Here is a 26,793-nt window from a genome sequence, read left to right as displayed (position 1 = left end):
AAAGTGAGAGTGTCAATCCTCTTGTACTTAAGTCGGCATTGTGCCATTTGTATTAAATTCGGATGCAATTTCTGTGTTTCATCGTCAATAAGAAGGTGCAAGGTATACAGTAAACCTGAAGTGAAGCATCGGAATATAAATCTGACGTCACAGGAGAGGTTCGAATCATAGAAAGTGAGACTGTCAGTCCTCTTGTACTTAAGTCGCAATTGTGCCATTTGTATTAAATTTGGATGCAATTTCTGTGTTTCGTCGTCAATAAGAAGGTCCAAGGGATACAGTAAACATGAAGTGAAGCATCGGAATCTAAACCTGGACTCACAGGGGAGGTTCAAATCATAGAAAGTGAGAGTGTCAGTCCTCTTGTACTTAAGTCGCCATTGTGCCTTTTGTATTAAGTTCGGATGCAATTTCTGTTTTCATCGTCAATAAGAAGGTCCAAGGGATACAGTAAACCTGAAGTGAAGCATCGGAATCTAAAACTGAACTCACAGGAGATGTACAAATCATAGAAAGTGAGATTGTCGGTCCTCTTGTACTAAAGTGGCCATTGTGATTTTTGTATTAAATTCGGATGCAATTTCTGTGTTTCATCGTCAATAAGAAGGTCCAAGGGATACAGTAAACCTAAAGTGAAGCATCGGAATCTAAAACTGGACTCACAGGAGAGGTGCAAATCATAGAAAGTTAGAGTGTCAGTCCTCTTGTACTTAAGTCGGCATTGTACCTTTTGTATTAAATTCGGATGCAAACTCTGTGTTTCATCGTCAATTAGAAGGTCCAAGGGATACAGTAAACCTGAAGTGAAGCATCGGAATGTAAAACTGGACTCACAGGAAAGGTTCAAATCATAGAAAGTGTGAGTGTCAGTCCTCTTGTACTTAAGTCAACATTGTGCCTTTTGAATTTAATTCCGATGCAATTTCTGTGTTTCATCGTCAATAAGAAGGTTCAAGGTATACAGTACACCTAAAGTGAAGCATCGGAACCTAAAACTGGACTCACAGGAGAGGTTCAAATCATAGAAAGTGAGAGTGTTAGTCGTCTTCTACTTACGTCGGTCCTGTGGCTTTTGAATTTAATTCCGATGCAATTTCTGTGTTTCATCGTCAATAAGAACGTCCAAATGATACAGTAAACCTGAAGTGAAACATCGGAATCTAAATCTGACCGCACAGGAGAGGTTCGAATCATAGAAAGTGAGAGTGTCAATCCTCTTGTACTTAAGTCGGCATTGTGCCATTTGTATTAAATTCGGATGCAATTTCTGTGTTTCATCGTCAATAAGAAGGTCCAATGGATACAGTAATCCTGAAGTGAAGCATCGGAATCTAAAACTGGACTCACAGGGGAGGTTCAAATCATAGAAAGTTAGAGTGTCAGTCCTCATGTACTTAAGTCGCCATTGTGCCTTTTGTATTAAGTTCGGATGCAATTTCTTTATCATCGTCAATAAGAAGGTCCAAGGGATACAGTAAACCTGAAGTAAAGCATCGGAATCTAAAACTGGACTCACAGGAGAGAATCAAATCATAGAAAGTTAGAGTGTCAGTCCTCTTGTACTTAAGTCGGCATTGTGCCTTTTGTATTAAATTCGGATGCAAACTCTGTGTGTCATCGTCAATTAGAAGGTCCAAGGGATACAGTGAACCTGAAGTGAAGCATCGGAATCCAAATCTGGACTCACAGGAGAGGTTCAAATCATAAAAAGTTAGAGTGTCAGTCCTCTTGTACTTAAGTCGACATTGTGCCTTTTGAATTTAATTCCGATGCTATTTCTGTGTTTCATTGTCAATAAGAAGGTCCAAGGGATACAGTAAACTTGAAGTGAAGCATCGGAACCTAAAACTGGACTCACAGGAGGGATTCAAATCATAGAAAGTGAGAGTGTCAGTCCTCTTGTACTTAAGTCGGCATTGTGCCATTTGTATTCCATTCGGATGCAATTTCTGTGTTTCATCGTCAATAAGAAGGTCCAAGGGATACAGTAAACCTGAAGTAAAGCATCGGAATCTAAAACTGGACTCACAGGAGAGGTTCAAATCATAGAAAGTTAGAGTGTCAGTCCTCTTGTACTTAAGTCGGCATAGTGCCTTTCGAATTTAATTCCGATGCAATTTTTGTTTCATCGTCAATAAGAAGGTGCAAGGTATACAGTAACCCTGAAGTGAAGCATCGGAATATAAATCTGACCTCACAGGAGAGGTTCGAATCATAGAAAGTGAGAGTGTCAGTCCTCTTGTACTTATGTGGCAATTGTGCCATTTGTATTAAATTCGGATGCAATTTCTGTGTTTCGTCGTCAATAAGAAGGTCCAAGGGATACAGTAAACCTGAAGTGAAGCATCGGAATCTAAAACTGGACTCACAGGGGAGGTTCAAATCATAGAAAGTGAGAGTGTCAGTCCTCTTGTACTTAAGTCGCCATTGTGCCTTTTGTATTAAGTTCGGATGCAATTTCTGTTTTCATCGTCAATAAGAAGGTCCAAGGAATACAGTAAACCTGAAGTAAAGCATCGGAATCTAAAACTGGACTCACAGGAGAAGTTCAAATCATAGAAAGTTAGAGTGTCAGTCCACTTGTACTTACGTCGGCATTGTGCCTTGTGTATTAAATTCGGATGCAAACTCTATGTTTCATCGTCAATTAGAAGGTCCAAGGGATACAGTAAACCTGAAGTGAAGCATCGGAATCTAAAACTAGACTCACAGGAGATGATCAAATCATAGAAAGTGGGAGAGTCAGTCCTCTTGTACTTAAGTCGCCATTGTGATTTTGGTATTAAATTCGGATGCAATTTCTGTGTTTCATCGTCAATAAGAAGGTCCAAGGGATACAGTAAACCTGAAGTGAAGCATCGGAATCTAAAACTGCACTCACAGGAGAAGTTCAAATCATAGAAAGTTAGAGTGTCAGTCCACTTGTACTTACGTCGGCATTGTACCTTTTGTATTAAATTCGGATGCAAACTCTATGTTTCATCGTCAATTAGAAGGTCCAAGGGATACAGTAAACCTGAAGTGAAGCATCGGAATCTAAAACTAGACTCACAGGAGATGATCAAATCATAGAAAGTGGGAGAGTCAGTCCTCTTGTACTTAAGTCGCCATTGTGATTTTGGTATTAAATTCGGATGCAATTTCTGTGTTTCATCGTCAATAAGAAGGTCCAAGGGATACAGTAAACCTGAAGTGAAGTATCGGAATCTAAAACTGGACTCACAGGAGAGGTTCAAATCATACAAAGTGAGAGTGTCAGACCTCGTTTGCTTAAGTCGGCATTGTATGTTTTGAATTTATTTCCGATGCATTTTCTGTGTTTCATCGTCAATAAGAAGGTCCAAGGGATACAGTAAACCTGAAGTGAAGCATCGGAATCTTAAACTGGACTCACAGGAGAGGTTCAAATCATAGAAAGTTAGAGTGTCAGTCCTCTTGTACTTACGTCGGCATAGTACATTCGGATGCAAACTCTGTGTTTCATCGTCAATTAGAAGGTCCAAGGGATACAGTAAACCTGAAGTGAAGCATCGGAATCTAAAACTGGACTCACAGGAGAGGTTCAAATCATAGAAAGTGAGAGTGTCAGTCCTCATGTATTTAAAACGGCATTGTGCCTTTTGAATTTAATTCCGATGCAATTTCTGTGTTTCATCGTCAATAAGAAGGTGCAAGGTATACAGTAAACCTGAAGTGAAGCATCGGGATATAAATCTGACCCCACAGGAGAGGTTCGAATCATTGAAAGTGAGAGTGTCAGTCCTCTTGTACTTAAGTCGCAATTGTGCCATTTGTATTAAATTCGGATGCAATTTCTGTGGTTCGTCGTCAATAAGAAGGTCCAAGGGATACAGTAAACATGAAGTGAAGCATCGGAATCTAAACCTGGACTCACAGGGGAGGTTCAAATCATAGAAAGTGAGAGTGTCAGTCCTCTTGTACTTAAGTCGCCATTGTGCCTTTTGTATTAAGTTCGGATGCAATTTCTGTTTTCATCATCAATAAGAAGGTCCAAGGGATACCGTAAACCTGAAGTAAAGCATTGGAATCTAAAACTGGACTCACAGGAGAGGTTCAAATCATAGAAAGTTAGAGTGTCAGTCCTCTTGTACTTAAGTCGGCATTGTGCCTTTTGTGTTAAATTTGGATGCAAACTCTGTGTTTCATTGTCAATAAGAAGGTCCAAGGGATACAGTAAACCTGAAGTGAAGCATCGGAATCTAAAACTGGACTCACAGGAGAGGTTCAAATCATAGAAAGTTAGAGTGTCAGTCCTCTTGTACTTAAGTCGGCATTGTGCCTTTTGAATTTAATTCCGATGCTATTTCTGTGTTTCATTGTCAATAAGAAGGTCCAAGGGATACAGTAAACCTGAAGTGAAGCATCGGAATCTAAAACTGAACTCACAGGAGACGTACAAATCATAGAAAGTGAGATTGTCGGTCCTCTTGTACTAAAGTGGCCATTGTGATTTTTGTATTAAATTCGGATGCAATTTCTGTGTTTCATCGTCAATACGAAGGTCCAAGGGATACAGTAAACCTAAAGTGAAGCATCGGAATCTAAAACTGGACTCACAGGAGAGGTGCAAATCATAGAAAGTTAGAGTGTCAGTCCTCTTGTACTTAAGTCGGCATTGTACCTTTTGTATTAAATTCGGATGCAAACTCTGTGTTTCATCGTCAATTAGAAGGTCCAAGGGATACAGTAAACCTGAAGTGAAGCATCGGAATGTAAAACTGGACTCACAGGAGAGGTTCAAATCATAGAAAGTGTGAGTGTCAGTCCTCTTGTACTTAAGTCAACATTGTGCCTTTTGAATTTAATTCCGATGCAATTTCTGTGTTTCATCGTCAATAAGAAGGTGCAAGGTATACAGTACACCTAAAGTGAAGCATCGGAACCTAAAACTGGACTCACAGGAGAGGTTCTAATCATAGAAAGTGAGAGTGTTAGTCGTCTTCTACTTACGTCGGTACTGTGGCTTTTGAATTTGATTCCGATGCAATTTCTGTGTTTCATCGTCAATAAGAACGTCCAAATGATACAGTAAACCTGAAGTGAAACATCGGAATCTAAATCTGACCGCACAGGAGAGGTTCGAATCATAGAAAGTGAGAGTGTCAATCCTCTTGTACTAAAGTCGGCATTGTGCCATTTGTATTAAATTCGGATGCAATTTCTGTGTTTCATCGTCAATAAGAAGGTGCAAGGTATACAGTAAACCTGAAGTGAAGCATCGGAATATAAATCTGACCTCACAGGAGAGGTTCGAATCATAGAAAGTGAGACTGTCAGTCCTCTTGTACTTAAGTCGCAATTGTGCCATTTGTATTAAATGTGGATGCAATTTCTGTGTTTCGTCGTCAATAAGAAGGTCCAAGGGATACAGTAAACATGAAGTGAAGCATCGGAATCTAAACCTGGACTCACAGGGGAGGTTCAAATCATAGAAAGTGAGAGTGTCAGTCCTCTTGTACTTAAGTCGCCATTGTGCCTTTTGTATTAAGTTCGGATGCAATTTCTGTTTTCATCGTCAATAAGAAGGTCCAAGGGATACAGTAAACCTGAAGTGAAGCATCGGAATCTAAAACTGAACTCACAGGAGATGTACAAATCATAGAAAGTGAGATTGTCGGCCCTCTTGTACTAAAGTGGCCATTGTGATTTTTGTATTAAATTCGGATGCAATTTCTGTGTTTCATCGTCAATAAGAAGGTCCAAGGGATACAGTAAACCTAAAGTGAAGCATCGGAATCTAAAACTGGACTCACAGGAGAGGTGCAAATCATAGAAAGTTAGAGTGTCAGTCCTCTTGTACTTAAGTCGGCATTGTACCTTTTGTATTAAATTCGGATGCAAACTCTGTGTTTCATCGTCAATTAGAAGGTCCAAGGGATACAGTAAACCTGAAGTGAAGCATCGGAATGTAAAACTGGACTCACAGGAGAGGTTCAAATCATAGAAAGTGTGAGTGTCAGTCCTCTTGTACTTAAGTCAGCATTGTGCCTTTTGAATTTAATTCCGATGCAACTTCTGTGTTTCATCGTCAATAAGAAGGTGCAAGGTATACAGTACACCTAAAGTGAAGCATCGGAACCTAAAACTGGACTCACAGGAGAGGTTCAAATCATAGAAAGTGAGAGTGTTAGTCGTCTTCTACTTACGTCGGTACTGTGGCTTTTGAATTTAATTCCGATGGAATTTCTGTGTTTCATCGTCAATAAGAACGCCCAAATGATACAGTAAACCTGAAGTGAAACATCGGAATCTAAATCTGACCGCACAGGAGAGGTTCGAATCATAGAAAGTGAGAGTGTCAATCCTCTTGTACTTAAGTCGGCATTGTGCCATTTGTATTAAATTCGGATGCAATTTCTGTGTTTCATCGTCAATAAGAAGGTGCAAGGTATACAGTAAACCTGAAGTGAAGCATCGGAATATAAATCTGACCTCACAGGAGAGGTTCGAATCATAGAAAGTGAGAGTGTCAGTCCTCTCGTACTTAAGTCGCAATAGTGCCATTTGTAATAAATTCGGATGCAATTTCTGTGTTTCGTCGTCAATAAGAAGGTCGAAGGGATACAGTAAACATGAAGTGAAGCATCGGAATCTAAACCTGGACTCACAGGGGAGGTTCAAATCATAGAAAGTGAGAGTGTCAGTCCTCTTGTACTTAAGTCGCCATTGTGCCTTTTGTATTAATTTCGGATGCAATTTCTGTTTTCATCGTCAATAAGAAGGTCCAAGGGATACAGTAAACCTGAAGTGAAGCATCGGAATCTAAAACTGGACTCACAGGAGAGGTTCAAATCATAAAAAGTTAGAGTGTCAGTCCTCTTGTACTTAACTCGGCATTGTGCCTTTTGAATTTAATTCCGATGCTATTTCTGTGTTTCATTGTCAATAAGAAGGTCCAAGGGATACAGTAAACCTGAAGTGAAGCATCGGAATCTAAAACTGAACTCACAGGAGATGTACAAATCATAGAAAGTGAGATTGTCGGTCCTCTTGTACTAACGTGGCCATTGTGATTTTTGTATTAAATTCGGATGCAATTTCTGTGTTTCATCGTCAATAAGGAGGTCCAAGGGATACAGTAAACCTAAAGTGAAGCATCGGAATCTAAAACTGGACTCACAGGAGAGGTTAAAATCATACAAAGTGAGAGTGTCAGACCTCTTTTGCTTAAGTCGGCATTGTGCGTTTTGAATTTAATTCCGATGCAATTTCTGTGTTTCATCGTCAATAAGAAGGTCCAAGGGATACAGTAAACCTGAAGTGAAGCATCGGAATCTAAAACTGGACTCACAGGAGATGTTCAAATCATAGAAAGTGAGAGAGTCAGTCCTCTTGTACTTAAGTCGCCATTGTGATTTTGGTATTAAATTCGGATGCAATTTCTGTGTTTCATCGTCAATAAGATGGTCCAAGAGACCTGAGGTGAAGCATCGGAATCTAAAAGTGGACTCACAGGAGAGGTTCAATTCATAGAAAGTTAGTGTCAGTCCTCTTGTACTTAAGTCGGCATTGTGCCTTTTGAATTTAATTCCGATGCTATTTCTGTGTATCATTGTCAATAGAAGGTCCAAGGGATACAGTAAACCTGAAGTGAAGCATCGGAATCTAAAACTGGAGTCACAGGAGAGGTTCAAATCATAGAAAGTTTGAGTGTCAGTCCTCTTTTCGTTACGTCGGCATTGTACCTTTTGTATTAAATTCGGATGCAAACTCTGTGATCCATCGTCAATTAGAAGGTCCAAGGGATACAGTAAACTTGAAGTGAAGCATCGGAATCTAAAACTGGACTCACAGAAGAGGTTCAAATCATAGAACGTGAGAGTCAGTCCTCTTGTACTTAAGACGGCATTGTGCCTTTTGAATTTAATTCCGATGCAATTTCTATGTTTCATCGTCAATAAGAAGGTGCAAGGTATACAGTAAACCTGAAGTGAAGCATCGGAATATAAATCTGACCTCACAGGACAGGTTCGAATCACAGAAAGTGAGAGTGTCAGTCCTCTTGTACATAAGTCGCAATTGTGCCATTTGTATTAAATTCGGATGCAATTTCTGTGTTTCGTCGACAATAAGAAGGTCCAATGGATACAGTAATCCTGAAGTGAAGCATCGGAATCTAAAACTGGACTCACAGGGGAGGTTCAAATCATAGAAAGTTAGAGTGTCAGCCCTCATGTACTTAAGTCGCCATTGTGCCTTTTGTATTAAGTTCGGATGCAATTTCTTTTTCATCGTCAATAAGAAGGTCCAAGGGATACAGTAAACCTGAAGTAAAGCATCGGAATCTAAAACTGGACTCACAGGAGAGAATCAAATCATAGAAAGTTAGAGTGTCAGTCCTCTTGTACTTAAGTCGGCATTGTGCCTTTTGTATTAAATTCGGATGCAAACTCTGTGTTTCATCGTCAATTAGAAGGTCCAAGGGATACAGTGAACCTGAAGTGAAGCATCGGAATCCAAATCTGGACTCACAGGAGAGGTTCAAATCATAAAAAGTTAGAGTGTCAGTCCTCTTGTACTTAAGTCGGCATTGTGCCTTTTGAATTTAATTCCGATGCTATTTCTGTGTTTCATTGTCAATAAGAAGGTCCAAGGGATACAGTAAACCTGAAGTGAAGCATCGGAACCTAAAACTGGACTCACAGGAGGGATTCAAATCATAGAAAGTGAGAGTGTCAGTCCTCTTGTACTTAAGTCGGCATTGTGCCATTTGTATTCCATTCGGATGCAATTTCTGTGTTTCATCGTCAATAAGAAGGTCCAAGGGATACAGTAAACCTGAAGTAAAGCATCGGAATCTAAAACTGGACTCACAGGAGAGGTTCAAATCATAGAAAGTTAGAGTGTCAGTCCTCTTGTACTTAAGTCGGCATAGTGCCTTTTGAATTTAATTCCAATGCAATTTTTGTTTCATCGTCAATAAGAAGGTGCAAGGTATACAGTAACCCTGAAGTGAAGCATCGGAATATAAATCTGACCTCACAGGAGAGGTTCGAATCATAGAAAGTGAGAGTGTCAGTCCTCTTGTACTTATGTGGCAATTGTGCCATTTCTATTAAATTCGGATGCAATTTCTGTGTTTCGTCGTCAATAAGAAGGTCCAAGGGATACAGTAAACCTGAAGTGAAGCATCGCAATCTAAAACTGGACTCACAGGGGAGGTTCAAATCATAGAAAGTGAGAGTGTCAGTCCTCTTGTACTTAAGTCGCCATTGTGCCTTTTGTATTAAGTTCGGATGCAATTTCTGTTTTCATCGTCAATAAGAAGGTCCAAGGAATACAGTAAACCTGAAGTAAGGCATCGGAATCTAAAACTGGACTCACAGGAGAGGTTCAAATCATAGAAAGTTAGAGTGTCAGTCCACTTGTACTTACGTCGGCATTATACCTTTTGTATTAAATTCGGATGCAAACTCTATGTTTCATCGTCAATTAGAAGGTCCAAGGGATACAGTAAACCTGAAGTGAAGCATCGGAAACTAAAACTAGACTCACAGGAGATGATCAAATCATAGAAAGTGGGAGAGTCAGTCCTCTTGTACTTAAGTCGCCATTGTGATTTTGGTATTAAATTCGGATGCAATTTCTGTGTTTCATCGTCAATAAGAAGGTCCAAGGGATACAGTAAACCTGAAGTGAAGCATCGGAATCTAAAACTGGACTCACAGGAGAGGTTCAAATCATACAAAGTGAGAGTGTCTCACCTCGTTTGCTTAAGTCGGCATTGTATGTTTTGAATTTATTTCCGATGCATTTTCTGTGTTTCATCGTCAATAAGAAGGTCCAAGGGATACAGTAAACCTGAAGTGAAGCATCGGAATCTTAAACTGGACTCACAGGAGAGGTTCAAATCATAGAAAGTTAGAGTGTCAGTCCTCTTGTACTTACGTCGGCATAGTACATTCGGATGCAAACTCTGTGTTTCATCGTCAATTAGAAGGTCCAAGGGATACAGTAAACCTGAAGTGAAGCATCGGAATCTAAAACTGGACTCACAGGAGAGGTTCAAATCATAGAAAGTGAGAGTGTCAGTCCTCATGTATTTAAAACGGCATTGTGCCTTTTGAATTTAATTCCGATGCAATTTCTGTGTTTCATCGTCAACAAGAAGGTGCAAGGTATACAGTAAACCTGAAGTGAAGCATCGGGATATAAATCTGACCTCACAGGAGAGGTTCGAATCATTGAAAGTGAGAGTGTCAGACCTCTTGTACTTAAGTCGCAATTGTGCCATTTGTATTAAATTCGGATGCAATTTCTGTGGTTCGTCGTCAATAAGAAGGTCCAAGGGATACAGTAAACATGACGTGAAGCATCGGAATCTAAACCTGGACTCACAGGGGAGGTTCAAATCATAGAAAGTGAGAGTGTCAGTCCTCTTGTACTTAAGTCGCCATTGTGCCTTTTGTATTAAGTTCGGATGCAATTTCTGTTTTCATCATCAATAAGAAGGTCCAAGGGATACCGTAAACCTGAAGTAAAGCATTGGAATCTAAAACTGGACTCACAGGAGAGGTTCAAATCATAGAAAGTTAGAGTGTCAGTCCTCTTGTACTTAAGTCGGCATTGTGCCTTTTGTGTTAAATTTGGATGCAAACTCTGTGTTTCATCGTCAATAAGAAGGTCCAAGGGATACAGTAAACCTGAAGTGAAGCATCGGAATCTAAAACTGGACTCACAGGAGAGGTTCAAATCATAGAAAGTTAGAGTGTCAGTCCTCTTGTACTTAAGTCGGCATTGTGCCTTTTGAATTTAATTCCGATGCTATTTCTGTGTTTCATTGTCAATAAGAAGGTCCAAGGGATACAGTAAACCTGAAGTGAAGCATCGGAATCTAAAACTGAACTCACAGGAGATGTACAAATCATAGAAAGTGAGATTGTCGGTCCTCTTGTACTAAAGTGGCCATTGTGATTTTTGTATTAAATTCGGATGCAATTTCTGTGTTTCATCGTCAATACGAAGGTCCAAGGGATACAGTAAACCTAAAGTGAAGCATCGGAATCTAAAACTGGACTCACAGGAGAGGTGCAAATCATAGAAAGTTAGAGTGTCAGTCCTCTTGTACTTAAGTCGGCATTGTACCTTTTGTATTAAATTCGGATGCAAACTCTGTGTTTCATCGTCAATTAGAAGGTCCAAGGGATACAGTAAACCTGAAGTGAAGCATCGGAATGTAAAACTGGACTCACAGGAGAGGTTCAAATCATAGAAAGTGTGAGTGTCAGTCCTCTTGTACTTAAGTCAACATTGTGCCTTTTGAATTTAATTCCGATGCAATTTCTGTGTTTCATCGTCAATAAGAAGGTGCAAGGTATACAGTACACCTAAAGTGAAGCATCGGAACCTAAAACTGGACTCACAGGAGAGGTTCTAATCATAGAAAGTGAGAGTGTTAGTCGTCTTCTACTTACGTCGGTACTGTGGCTTTTGAATTTAATTCCGATGCAATTTCTGTGTTTCATCGTCAATAAGAACGTCCAAATGATACAGTAAACCTGAAGTGAAACATCGGAATCTAAATCTGACCGCACAGGAGAGGTTCGAATCATAGAAAGTGAGAGTGTCAATCCTCTTGTACTTAAGTCGGCATTGTGCCATTTGTATTAAATTCGGATGCAATTTCTGTGTTTCATCGTCAATAAGAAGGTGCAAGGTATACAGTAAACCTGAAGTGAAGCATCGGAATATAAATCTGACCTCACAGGAGAGGTTCGAATCATAGAAAGTGAGACTGTCAGTCCTCTTGTACTTAAGTCGCAATTGTGCCATTTGTATTAAATTTGGATGCAATTTCTGTGTTTCGTCGTCAACAAGAAGGTCCAAGGGATACAGTAAACATAAAGTGAAGCATCGGAATCTAAACCTGGACTCACAGGGGAGGTTCAAATCATAGAAAGTGAGAGTGTCAGTCCTCTTGTACTTAAGTCGCCATTGTGCCTTTTGTATTAAGTTCGGATGCAATTTCTGTTTTCATCGTCAATAAGAAGGTCCAAGGGATACAGTAAACCTGAAGTGAAGCATCGGAATGTAAAACTGGACTCACAGGAAAGGTTCAAATCATAGAAAGTGTGAGTGTCAGTCCTCTTGTACTTAAGTCAACATTGTGCCTTTTGAATTTAATTCCGATGCAATTTCTGTGTTTCATCGTCAATAAGAAGGTGCAAGGTATACAGTACACCTAAAGTGAAGCATCGGAACCTAAAACTGGACTCACAGGAGAGGTTCAAATCATAGAAAGTGAGAGTGTTAGTCGTCTTCTACTTACGTCGGTCCTGTGGCTTTTGAATTTAATTCCGATACAATTTCTGTGTTTCATCGTCAATAAGAACGTCCAAATGATACAATAAACCTGAAGTGAAACATCGGAATCTAAATCTGACCGCACAGGAGAGGTTCGAATCATAGAAAGTGAGAGTGTCAATCGTCTTGTACTTAAGTCGGCATTGTGCCATTTGTATTAAATTCGGATGCAATTTCTGTGTTTCATCGTCAATAAGAAGGTGCAAGGTATACAGTAAACCTGAAGTGAAGCATCGGAATATAAATCTGACCTCACAGGAGAGGTTCGAATCATAGAAAGTGAGACTGTCAGTCCTCTTGTACTTAAGTCGCAATTGTGCCATTTGTATTAAATTTGGATGCAATTTCTGTGTTTCGTCGTCAATAAGAAGGTCCAAGGGATACAGTAAACATGAAGTGAAGCATCGGAATCTAAACCTGGACTCACAGGGGAGGTTCAAATCATAGAAAGTGAGAGTGTCAGTCCTCTTGTACTTAAGTCGCCATTGTGCCTTTTGTATTAAGTTCGGATGCAATTTCTGTTTTCATCGTCAATAAGAAGGTCCAAGGGATACAGTAAACCTGAAGTGAAGCATCGGAATCTAAAACTGAACTCACAGGAGATGTACAAATCATAGAAAGTGAGATTGTCGGTCCTCTTGTACTAAAGTGGCCATTGTGATTTTTGTATTAAATTCGGATGCAATTTCTGTGTTTCATCGTCAATAAGAAGGTCCAAGGGATCAGTAAACCTAAAGTGAAGCATCGGAATCTAAAACTGGACTCACAGGAGAGGTGCAAATCATAGAAAGTTAGAGTGTCAGTCCTCTTGTACTTAAGTCGGCATTGTACCTTTTGTATTAAATTCGGATGCAAACTCTGTGTTTCATCGTCAATTAGAAGGTCCAAGGGATACAGTAAACCTGAAGTGAAGCATCGGAATGTAAAACTGGACTCACAGGAGAGGTTCAAATCATAGAAAGTGTGAGTGTCAGTCCTCTTGTACTTAAGTCAGCATTGTGCCTTTTGAATTTAATTCCGATGCAACTTCTGTGTTTCATCGTCAATAAGAAGGTGCAAGGTATACAGTACACCTAAAGTGAAGCATCGGAACCTAAAACTGGACTCACAGGAGAGGTTCAAATCATAGAAAGTGAGAGTGTTAGTCGTCTTCTACTTACGTCGGTACTGTGGCTTTTGAATTTAATTCCGATGGAATTTCTGTGTTTCATCGTCAATAAGAACGCCCAAATGATACAGTAAACCTGAAGTGAAACATCGGAATCTAAATCTGACCGCACAGGAGAGGTTCGAATCATAGAAAGTGAGAGTGTCAATCGTCTTGTACTTAAGTCGGCATTGTGCCATTTGTATTAAATTCGGATGCAATTTCTGTGTTTCATCGTCAATAAGAAGGTGCAAGGTATACAGTAAACCTGAAGTGAAGCATCGGAATATAAATCTGACCTCACAGGAGAGGTTCGAATCATAGAAAGTGAGAGTGTCAGTCCTCTCGTACTTAAGTCGCAATAGTGCCATTTGTATTAAATTCGGATGCAATTTCTGTGTTTCGTCGTCAATAAGAAGGTCGAAGGGATACAGTAAACATGAAGTGAAGCATCGGAATCTAAACCTGGACTCACAGGGGAGGTTCAAATCATAGAAAGTGAGAGTGTCAGTCCTCTTGTACTTAAGTCGCCATTGTGCCTTTTGTATTAAGTTCGGATGCAACTTCTGTTTTCATCGTCAATAAGAAGGTCCAAGGGATACAGTAAACCTGAAGTGAAGCATCGGAATCTAAAACTGGACTCACAGGAGAGGTTCAAATCATAAAAAGTTAGAGTGTCAGTCCTCTTGTACTTAAGTCGGCATTGTGCCTTTTGAATTTAATTCCGATGCTATTTCTGTGTTTCATTTCAATAAGAAGGTCCAAGGGATACAGTAAACCTGAAGTGAAGCATCGGAACCTAAAACTGGACTCACAGGAGAGATTCAAATCATAGAAAGTGACAGTGTCAGTCCTCTTGTACTTCAGTCGGCATTGTGCCATTTGTATTAAATTCGGATGCAATTTCTGTGTTTCATCGTCAATAAGAAGGTCCAAGGGATACAGTAAACCTGAAGTTAAGCATCGGAATCTAAAACTGGACTCACAGGAGAGGTTCAAATCATAGAAAGTTAGAGTGTCAGTCCTCTTGTACTTAAGTCGGCATTGTGCCTTTTGTATTAAATGCGGATGCAAACTCTGTGTTTCATCATCAATAAGAAGGTCCAAGGGATACAGTAAACCTGAAGTGAAGCATCGGAATCTAAAACTGGTCTCACAGGAGAGGTTCAAATCATAGAAAGTTAGAGTGTCAGTCCTCTTGTACTTAAGTCGGCATTGTGCCTTTTGAATTTAATTCCGATGCTATTTCTGTGTTTCATTGTCAATAAGAAGGTCCAAGGGATACAGTAAACCTGAAGAGAAGCATCGGAATCAAAAACTGAACTCACAGGAGATGTACAAATCATAGAAAGTGAGATTGTCGGTCCTCTTGTACTAAAGTGGCCATTGTGATTTTTGTATTAAATTCGGATGCAATTTCTGTGTTTCATCGTCAATAAGAAGGTCCAAGGGATACAGTAAACCTAAAGTGAAGCATCGGAATCTTAAACTGGACTCACAGGAGAGGTGCAAATCATAGAAAGTTAGAGTGTCAGTCCTCTTGTACTTAAGTCGGCATTGTAACTTTTGTATTAAATTCGGATGCAAACTCTGTGTTTCATCGTCAATTAGAAGGTCCAAGGGATACAGTAAACCTGAAGTGAAGCATCGGAATGTAAAACTGGACTCACAGAAGAGGTTCAAATCATAGAAAGTGTGAGTGTCAGTCCTCTTGTACTTAAGTCAGCATTGTGCCTTTTGAATTTAATTCCGATGCAATTTCTGTGTTTCATCATCAATAAGAAGGTGCAAGGTATACAGTACACCTAAAGTGAAGCATCGGAACCTAAAACTGGACTCACAGGAGAGGTTCAAATCATAGAAAGTGAGAGTGTTAGTCGTCTTCTACTTACGTCGGTACTGTGGCTTTTGAATTTAATTCCGATGCAATTTCTGTGTTTCATCGTCAATAGGAACGTCCAAATGATACAGTAAACCTGAAGTGAAACATCGGAATCTAAATCTGACCGCACAGGAGAGGTTCGAATCATAGAAAGTGAGAGTGTCAATCCTCTTGTACTTAAGTCGGCATTGTGCCATTTGTATTAAATTCGGATGCAATTTCTGTGTTTCATCGTCAATAAGAGGGTCCAAGAGATACAGTAAACCTGAGGTGAAGCATCGGAATCTAAAACTGGACTCACAGGAGAGGTTCAAATCATAGAAAGTTAGAGTGTCAGTCCTCTTGTACTTAAGTCGGCATTGTGCCTTTTGTATTAAATTTGGATGCAAACTCTGTGTTTCATCGTCAATAAGAAGGTCCAAGGTATACAGTAAACCTGAAGTGAAGCATCGGAATCTAAAACTGAACTCAAAGGAGAGGTTCAAATCAAAGAAAGTGAGAGTTCAGTGCTCTTGTACTTAAGTGGGCAATGTGATATTTGTATAAAATGCGGATGCAATTTCTGTGTTTCATCGTCAATAAGAAGGTGCAAGGTATACAGTAAACCTGAAGTGAAGCATCGGAATATAAATCTGACCTCACAGGAGAGGTTCGAATCATAGAAAGTGAGAGTGTCAGTCCTCTTGTACTTAAGTCGCAATTGTGCCATTTGTATTAAATTCGGATGCAATTTCTGTGTTTCGTTGTCAATACGAAGGTCCAAGGGATACAGTAAACATGAAGTGAAGCATCGGAATATAAACCTGGACTCACAGGGGAGGTTCAAATCATAGAAAGTGAGAGTGTCAGTCCTCTTGTACTTAAGTCGCCATTGTGCCTTTTGTATTAAGTTCGGATGCAATTTCTGTTTTCATCGTCAATAAGAAGGTCCAAGGGATACAGTAAACCTGAAGTGAAGCATCGGAATCTAAAACTGAACTCACAGGAGATGTACAAATCATAGAAAGTGAGATTGTCGGTCCTCTTGTACTAAAGTGGCCATTGTGATTTTTGTATTAAATTCGGATGCAATTTCTGTGTTTCATCGTCAATAAGAAGATCCAAGGGATACAGTAAACCTAAAGTGAAGCATCGGAATCTAAAACTGGACTCACAGGAGAGGTGCAAATCATAGAAAGTTAGAGTGTCAGTCCTCTTGTACTTAAGTCGGAATTGTACCTTTTGTATTAAATTCGGATGCAAACTCTGTGTTTCATCGTCAATTAGAAGGTCCAAGGGATACAGTAAACCTGAAGTGAAGCATCGGAATGTAAAACTGGACTCACAGCAGAGGTTCAAATCATAGAAAGTGAGAGTGTCAGTCCTCTTGTACTTAAGTCGCAATTGTGCCATTTGTATTAAATTCGGATGCAATTTCTGTGTTTCGTCGTCAATAAGAAGGTGCAAGGTATACAGTAAACCTGAAGTGAAGCATCGGAATATAAATCTGACCACACAGGAGAGGTTCGAATCATAGAAAGTGAGAGTGTCAGTCCTCTTGTACTTAAGTCGCAATTGTGCCATTTGTATTAAATTCGGATGCAATTTCTGTGTTTCGTCGTCAATAAGAAGGTCCAAGGGATACAGTAAACATGAAGTGAAACATCGGAATCTAAACCTGGACTCACAGGGGAGGTTCAAATCATAGAAGGTGAGAGTGTCATTCCTCTTGTACTTAAGTCGCCATTGTGCCTTTTGTATTAAGTTCGGATGCAATTTCTGTTTTCATCGTCAATAAGAAGGTCCAAGGGATACAGTAAACCTGAAGTAAAGCATTGGAATCTAAAACTGGACTCACAGGAGAGGTTCAAATCATAGAAAGTTAGAGTGTCAGTCCTCTTGTACTTGAGTCGGCATTGTGCCTTTTGTATTAAATTTGGATGCAAACTCTGTGTTTCATCGTCAATAAGAAGGTCCAAGTGATACAGTAAACCTGAAGTGAAGCATCGGAATCTAAAACTGGGCTCACAGGAGAGGCTCAAATCATAAAATGTTAGAGTGTCAGTCCTCTTGTACTTAAGTCGGCATTGTGCCTTTTGAATTTAATTCCGATGCTATTTCTGTGTTTCATTTCAATAAGAAGGTCCAAGGGATACAGTAAACCTGAAGTGAAGCATCGGAATCTAAAACTGAACTCACAGGAGATGTACAAATCATAGAAAGTGAGATTGTCGGTCCTCTTGTACTAAAGTGGCCATTGTGATTTTTGTATTAAATTCGGATGCAATTTCTGTGTTTCATCGTCAATAAGAAGGTCCAAGGGATACAGTAAACCTAAAGTGAAGCATCGGAATCTAAAACTGGACTCACAGGAGAGGTGCAAATCATAGAAAGTTAGAGTGTCTGTCCTCTTGTACTTAAGTCGGCATTGTACCTTTTGTATTAAATTCGGATGCAAACTCTGTGTTTCATCGTCAATTAGAAGGTCCAAGGGATACAGTAAACCTGAAGTGAAGCATCGGAATGTAAAACTGGACTCACAGGAGAGGTTCAAATCATAGAAAGTGTGAGTGTCAGTCCTCTTGTACTTAAGTCAGCATTGTGCCTTTTGAAATTAATTCCGATGCAATTTCTGTGTTTCATCGTCAATAAGAAGGTGCAAGGTATACAATACACCTAAAGTGAAGCATCGGAACCTAAAACTGGACTCACAGGAGAGGTTCAAATCATAGAAAGTGAGAGTGTTAGTCGTCTTCTACTTACGTCGGTACTGTGGCTTTTGAATTTAATTCCGATGCAATTTCTGTGTTTCATCGTCAATAAGAACGTCCAAATGATACAGTAAACCTGAAGTGAAACATCGGAATCTAAATCTGACCGCACAGGAGAGGTTCGAATCATAGAAAGTGAGAGTGTCAATCCTCTTGTACTTAAGTCGGCATTGTGCCATTTGTATTAAATTCGGATGCAATTTCTGTGTTTCATCGTCAATAAGAAGGTCCAAGAGATACAGTAAACCTGAGGTGAAGCATCGGAATCTAAAACTGGACTCACAGGAGAGGTTCAAATCATAGAAAGTTAGAGTGTCAGTCCTCTTGTACTTAAGTCGGCATTGTGCCTTTTGTATTAAATTTGGATGCAAACTCTGTGTTTCATCGTCAATAAGAAGGTCCAAGGTATACAGTAAACCTAAAGTGAAGCATCGGAATCTAAAACTGAACTCAAAGGAGAGGTTCAAATCATAGAAAGTGTGAGTTCAGTGCTCTTGTACTTAAGTGGGCAATGTGCCATTTGTATTAAATGCGGATGCAATTTCTGTGTTTCATCGTCAATAAGAAGGTGCAAGGTATACAGTAAACCTGAAGTGAAGCATCGGAATATAAATCTGACCTCACAGGAGAGGTTCGAATCATAGAAAGTGAGAGTGTCAGTCCTCTTGTACTTAAGTCGGCATTGTGCCATTTGTATTAAATTCGGATGCAATTTCTGGGTTTCGTCGTCAATAAGAAGGTCCAACGGATACAGTAAACCTGAAGTGAAGCATCGGAATCTAAAACTGAACTCACAGGAGATGTACAAATCATAGAAAATGAGATTGTCGGTCCTCTTGTACTAAAGTGGCCATTGTGATTTTTGTATTCAATTCGGATGCAATTTCTGTGTTTCATCGTCAATAAGAAGGTCCAAGGGATACAGTAAACCTAAAGGGAAGCATCGGAATCTAAAACTGGACTCACAGGAGAGGTGCAAATCATAGAAAGTTAGAGTGTCAGTCCTCTTGTACTTCAGTCGGCATTAAACCTTATGTATTAAATTCGGATGCAAACTCTGTGTTTCATCGTCAATCAGAGGGTCCAAGGGATACAGTAAACCTGAAGTGAAGCATCGGAATGTAAAACTGGACTCACAGGAGAGGTTCAAATCATAGAAAGTGTGAGTGTCAGTCCTCTTGTACTTAAGTCAGCATTTTGCCTTTTGAATTTAATTCCGATGCAATTTCTGTGTTTCATCGTCAATAAGAAGGTGCAAGGTATACAGTACACCTAAAGTGAAGCATCGGAACCTAAAACTGGATTCACAGGAGAGGTTCAAATCATAGAAAGTGAGAGTGTTAGTCGTCTTCTACTTACGTCGGTACTGTGGCTTTTGAATTTAATTCCGATGCAATTTCTGTGTTTCATCGTCAATAAGAACGTCCAAATGATACAGTAAACCTGAAGTGAAACATCGGAATCTAAATCTGACCGCACAGGAGAGGTACGAATCATAGAAAGTGAGAGTGTCAATCCTCTTGTACTTAAGTCGGCATTGTGCCATTTGTATTAAATTCGGATGCAATTTCTGTGTTTCATCGTCAATAAGAAGGTCCAAGAGATACAGTAAACCTGAGGTGAAGCATCGGAATCTAAAACTGGACTCACAGGAGAGGTTCAAATCATAGAAAGTTCGAGTATCAGTCCTCTTGTACTTAAGTCGGCATTGTTCCTTTTGTATTAAATTTGGATGCAAACTCTGTGTTTCATCGTCAATAAGAAGGTCCAAGGTACACAGTAAACCTGAAGTGAAGCATCGGAATCTAAAACTGAACTCAAAGGAGAGGTTCAAATCATAGAAAGTGAGAGTTCAGTGCTCTTGTACTTAAGTGGGCAATGTGCCATTTGTATTAAATGCGGATGCAATTTCTGTGTTTCATCGTCAATAAGAAGGTGCAAGGTTTATAGTAAACCTGAAGTGAAGCATCGGAATATAAATCTGACCTCACAGGAGACGTTCGAATCATAGAAAGTGAGAGTGTGAGTCCTCTTGCACTTAAGTCGCAATTGTGACATTTGTATTAAATTCGGATGCAATTTATGTGTTTCGTCGTCAATAAGAAGGTCCAAGGGGTACAGTAAACATGAAGTGAAGCATCGGAATCTAAACCTGGACTCACAGGGGAGGTTCAAATCATAGAAAGTGAGAGTGTCAGTCCTCTTGTACTTAAGTCGCCATTGTGCCTTTTGTATTAAGTTCGGATGCAATTTCTGTTTTCATCGTCAATTAGAAGGTCCAAGGGATACAGTAAACCTGAAGTGAAGCATCGGAATCTAAAACTGAACTCACAGGAGATGTACAAATCATAGAAAGTGAGAGTGTCAGTCCTCTTGTACTTAAGTCGGCATTGTACCTTTTGTATTAAATTCGGATGCAAACTCTGTGTTTCATCGTCAATTAGAAGGTCCAAGGGATACAGTAAACCTGAAGTGAAGCATCGGAATGTAAAACTGGACTCACAGCAGAGGTTCAAATCATAGAAAGTGTGAGTGTCAGTCCTCTTGTACTTAAGTCAGCATTTTGCCTTTTGAATTTAATTCCGATGCAATTTCTGTGTTTCATCGTCAATAACAAGGTGCAAGGTATACAGTACACCTAAAGTGACGCATCGGAACCTAAAACTGGACTCACAGGAGAGGTTCAAATCATAGAAAGTGAGAGTGTTAGTCGTCTTCTACTTACGTCGGTACTGTGGCTTTTGAATTTAATTCCGATGCAATTTCTGTGTTTCATCGTCAATAAGAACGTCCAAATGATACAGTAAACCTGAAGTGAAACATCGGAATCTAAATCTGACCGCACAGGAGAGGTTCGAATCATAGAAAGTGAGAGTGTCAATCCTCTTGTACTTAAGTCGGCATTGTGCCATTTGTATTAAATTCGGATGCAATTTCTGTGTTTCATCGTCAATAAGAAGGTGCAAGGTGTACAGTAAACCTGAAGTGAAGCATCGGAATATAAATCTGACCTCACAGGAGAGGTTCGAATCATAGAAAGTGAGAGTGTCAGTAGTCTTGTACTTAAGTCGCAATTGTTCCATTTGTATTAAATTCGGATGCAATTTCTGTGTTTCGTCGTCAATAAGAAGGTCCAAGGGATACAGTAAACATGAAGTGAAGCATCGGAATCTAAACCTGGACTCACAGGGGGGGTTCAAATCATAGAAAGTGAGAGTGTCATTCCTCTTGTACTTAAGTCGCCATTGTGCCTTTCGTATTAAGTTCGGATGCAATTTCTGTTTTCATCGTCAATAAGAAGGTCCAAGGGATACAGTAAACCTGAAGTAAAGCATTGGAATCTAAAACTGGACTCACAGGAGAGGTTCAAATCATAGAAAGTTAGAGTGTCAGTCCTCTTGTACATAAGTCGGCATTGTGCCTTTTGTATTAAATTTGGATGCAAACTCTGTGTTTCATCGTCAATAAGAAGGTCCAAGTGATACAGTAAACCTGAAGTGAAGCATCGGAATCTAAAACTGGACTCACAGGAGAGGTTCAAATCTTAAAAAGTTAGAGTGTCAGTCCTCTTGTACTTAAGTCGGCATTGTGCCTTTTGAATTTAATTCCGATGCTATTTCTGTGTTTCATTTCAATAAGAAGGTCCAAGGGATACAGTAAACCTGAAGTGAAGCATCGGAATCTAAAACTGAACTCACAGGAGATGTACAAATCATAGAAAGTGAGATTGTCGGTCCTCTTGTACTAAAGTGGCCATTGTGATTTTTGTATAAAATTCGGATGCAATTTCTGTGTTTCATCGTTAATAAGAAGGTCCAAGGGATACAGTAAACCTAAAGTGAAGCATCGGAATCTAAAACTGGACTCACAGGAGAGGTGCAAATCATAGAAAGTTAGAGTGTCTGTCCTCTTGTACTTAAGTCGGCATTGTACCTTTTGTATTAAATTCGGATGCAAACTCTGTGTTTCATCGTCAATTAGAAGGTCCAAGGGATACAGTAAACCTGAAGTGTAGCATCGGAATGTAAAACTGGACTCACAGGAGAGGTTCAAATCATAGAAAGTGTGAGTGTCAGTCCTCTTGTACTTAAGTCAGCATTGTGCCTTTTGAAATTAATTCCGATGCAATTTCTGTGTTTCATCGTCAATAAGAAGGTGCAAGGTATACAGTACACCTAAAGTGAAGCATCGGAACCTAAAACTGGACTCACAGGAGAGGTTCAAATCATAGAAAGTGAGAGTGTTAGTCGTCTTCTACTTACGTCGGTACTGTGGCTTTTGAATTTAATTCCGATGCAATTTCTGTGTTTCATCGTCAATAAGAACGTCCAAATGATACAGTAAACCTGAAGTGAAACATCGGAATCTAAATCTGACCGCACAGGAGAGGTTCGAATCATAGAAAGTGAGAGTGTCAATCCTCTTGTACTTAAGTCGGCATTGTGCCATTTGTATTAAATTCGGATGCAATTTCTGTGTTTCATCGTCAATAAGAAGGTCCAAGAGATACAGTAAACCTGAGGTGAAGCATCGGAATCTAAAACTGGACTCACAAGAGAGGTTCACATCATAGAAAGTTAGAGTGTCAGTCCTCTTGTACTTAAGTCGGCATTGTGCCTTTTGTATTAAATTTGGATGCAAACTCTGTGTTTCATCGTCAATAAGAAGGTCCAAGGTATACAGTAAACCTGAAGTGAAGCATCGGAATCTAAAACTGAACTCAAAGGAGAGGTTCAAATCATAGAAAGTGAGAGTTCAGTGCTCTTGTACTTAAGTGGGCAATGTGCCATTTGTATTAAATGCGGATGCAATTTCTGTGTTTCATCGCCGATAAGAAGGTCTCAAGGGATACAGTAAACATGAAGTGAAGCTTCGGAATCTAAAATTGGACTCACAGGAGAGGTTCAAATCATAGAAAGTGAGAGTGTCAGTCCTCTTGTACTAAAGCCGGCATTGTGCCATTTGTATTAAATTCGGATGGAATTTCTGTCTTTCATCGTCAATAAAAAGTTCCAAGTTTTACAGTAAACCTGAAGTGAAGCATCGGAATCTAAAACTGGACCCACAGGAGAGATTCAAATCATAGAAAGTTAGAGTGTCACTCCGCTTGTACTTAAGTCGGTATTGTGCCTTTTCTATTAAATTCGGATGTAATTTCTGTGTTTCATCGTCAATAAGAAGGTACACAGGATACAGTAAACCTAATGTGAAGCATCAGAATCTAAAACTGGACTCACAGGAGAGGTTCAAATCCTAGAAAGTGAGAGTGTCAGTCATCTTGTAATTAAGTCGGCATTGTGCCTTTTGTATTTAATTCGGATGCAATTTCTGTGTATCATCGTCAATAAGAAGGTGCAAGGTATACAGTAAACCTGAAGTGAAGCATCGGAATCTAAAACTATACTCACAGGAGACGTTCAAATCATAGAAAGTTAGTGTTTCAGTCCTCTTGTACTTAAGTCGGCATTGTGTCTATTGTGTTAAATTCTGATGCAATTTCTGTGTTTCATCGTCATTAAGATAGGCCAAGGGATATAGTAAACCTGAAGTGAAGCATGGGAGTCTAAAACTGGACTCACAGGAGAGGTTCAATTCTTAGAAAGTTAGAGTGTCAGTCCTCTTGTACTTAAGAAGGCATTGCCCCTTTTTTGTTACATTCGGATGCAAAATCTGTGTTTCATCGTCAATACGAAGGTTCAAGGGATATAGTAAACCTGAAGTGAAGAATTGGAATCTAAAAGTAGACTCACAGGAGAGGTTCAAATCATAGAAAATTAGAGTGTCAGTCCTCTTGCTCTTAAGTCGGCATGTCCCTTTTGTAATAAATTCGGATGCAAACTCTGTGTTTCTTCGTCAATAAGAAGGTCCAAGGGATACAGTAAACCTGAAATGAAGCATCGGATTCTAAACTGAACTCACAGTAGAGGTTCAAATCATAGAATGTGAGGGTGTCAGTCCTCTTGTACTTAAGTCGCAATTGTGCCTTTTGTATTAAATTCGGATGCAATTTCTGTGTTTCATCGTCAATAAGAAGGTGCAAGGTATACATTAAATGTGAAGTGAAGCATCGGAATCTAAAACTGGACTCACTGGAGAGGTTCAAATCATAGAAACTTAGAGTGTCAGTCCTCTTTTACTAAAGTCGCCATGGTGCGTTTTGTATTAAATTCGGATGCAATTTCTGTGTTTCATTATCAATAAGAAGGTGCAAGGTATACAGTAAACCTGAAGTGAAGCATCGGAATCTAAAACTGGAGTCACAGGAGAGGTTCAACTCATAGAATGTGAGAGTGTCAGTCCTCTTGTACTTGAGTCGGCATTGTGCCTTTTGTATTAAATTCAGATGCAATTTCTGTGTTTCATCGTCAATAAGAAGGTCCAAGGGATACAGTAAACCTGAAGTGAAGCATCGGAATCTAAAACGGAACTCACAGGAGAGGTTCAAATCATAGAAAGTGAGAGTGTCAGTCCTCTTGTACTTCAGTCGGCATTGTGTGATTTGTATTAAATTCGGATGCAATATCTGTGTTTCATCGTCAATAAGAAGGTCCAAGGGATACAGTAAACCTGAAGTGAAGCATCGGATTCTAAAAGTAGACTCACAGGAGAGGTTCAAATCATAGAAAATTAGAGTGTCAGTCCCCTTGCACTTAAGTCGGCATTGTCCCTTTTGTACTAAATTCGGATGCAAACTCTGTGTTTCTTCGTCAATAAGAAGGTCCAAGGGATACAGTAAACCTGAACTGAAGCAGCGGAATCTAAACTGAACTCACAGTAGAGGTTCAAATCATAGAATGTGAGAGTGTCAGTCCTCTTGTACTTAAGTCGGCATTGTGCCTTTTGTATTGAATTCGTATGCAATGTCTGTGTTTCATCGTCAATAAGAAGGTGCAATGTATACACTAAACCTGAAGTGAAGCATCGGAATCTAAAACTGGACTCACAAGACAGGTGCAAACCATAGAAAGTGAGAGTGTCAGTCCTCTTGTACTTATGTCGGTATTGTGCGTTTTGTATTAAATTCGGATGCAATTTCTGTGTTTCATCGTCAATAAGAAGGTCCAAGGGATACAGTAAACCGGAAGTGAAGCATCGGATTCTAAACTGAACTCACAGTAGAGGTTCAAATCATAGAAAGTGAGATTGTCAGTCCTCTTGTTCTTAAGTCGGCATTGTGCCCTTTGTATTAAATTCGGATGCAATTTCTGTGTTTCATCTTCAATAAGAATGTCCAAGGGATACAGTAAACCTGAAGTGAAGCATCGGAATCTAAAACTAGACTCACAGGAGAGGTTCAAATCATAGAAAGTTAGAGCGTCTGTCCTCTTGCACTTAAGTCGGCATTGTGCCTTTTGTATTAAATTCGGATGCAAACCCTGTGTTTCATCGTCAATAAGAAGGTCCAAGGGATACAGTAAACCTGAAGTGAAGCATCGGGATCTAAAACTGGACTCACAGGAGGGGTTCAAATCATAGAAACTTAGAGTGTCAGTCCTCTTGTACTTAAGTCGGCATTGTGCCTTTTGTATTAAATTCGGATGCTAACTCTGTGTTTCATCGTCCATAAGAAGAACCAAGGGATACAGTAAACCTGAAGTGAGGCATCGGAACCTAAACTGGGCTCACAGGAGAGATTCAAATCATAGATAGTTAGAGTGTCACTCGTCTTGTACTTAAGTCGCCATTGTGCCATTTGTATTAAATTCGGATGCAATTTCTGTGTTTCATCGTCAATAAGAAGGTCCAAGGGATACAGTAAACCTGAAGTGAAGCATCGGAACCGAAAACTGGACTCACAGGAGAGATTCAAATCATAGATAGTTAGAGTGTCAGTCCTCTTGTACTTAAGTCGGTGTTGTGCCTTTTGTATTAAATTCGGATGCAATTTCTGTGTTTCATCGTCAATAAGAAGGTGCAAGGTATACAGTAAACCTGAAGTGAAGCATCGGAAACTAAAACTATACTCACAGGAGACGTTCAAATCATAGAAAGTTAGTGTGTCAGTCCGCTTGTACTTAAGTCGGCATTGTGTCTATTGTATTAGATTCAGATGCAATTTCTGTGTTTCATCGTCATTAAGATAGGCCAAGGGATATAGTAAACCTGAAGTGAAGCATGGGAGTCTAAAACTGGACTCACAGGAGAGGTTCAATTCGTAGAAAGTTAGAGTGTCAGTCCTCTTGTACTTAAGTCGGCATTGCCCCTTTTTTGTTACATTCGGATGCAAAATCTGTGTTTCATCGTCAATACGAAGGTTCAAGGGATATAGTAAATTTGAAGTGAAGAATTGGAATCTAAAAGTAGACTCACAGGAGAGGTTCAAATCATAGAAAATTAGAGTGTCAGTCCTCTTGCACTTAAATCGGCATTGTCCCTTTTGTATTAAATTCGGATGCAAACTCTGTGTTTCTTCGTCAATAAGAAGGTCCAAGTGATACAGTAAACCTGAACTGAAGCAGCTGAATCTAAACTGAACTCACAGTAGAGGCTCAAATCACAGAATGTGAGAGTGTCAGTCCTCATGTACTTAAGTCGGCATTGTGCCTTTTGTATTGAATTCGTATGCAATTTCTGTGTTTCATCGTCAATAAGAAGGTGCAAGGTATACAGTAAACCTAAAGTGAAGCATCGGAATCTAAAACTGGACTCACAAGTGAGGTTCAAACTATAGAAAGTGAGAGTGTCAGTCC

Source organism: Schistocerca serialis, unplaced genomic scaffold, assembly GCF_023864345.2.
Source record: "Schistocerca serialis cubense isolate TAMUIC-IGC-003099 unplaced genomic scaffold, iqSchSeri2.2 HiC_scaffold_1417, whole genome shotgun sequence".
In the NCBI taxonomy this organism is placed as follows: Eukaryota; Metazoa; Arthropoda; class Insecta; order Orthoptera; family Acrididae; genus Schistocerca; species Schistocerca serialis.
This window is presented reverse-complemented; position numbering follows the sequence as displayed.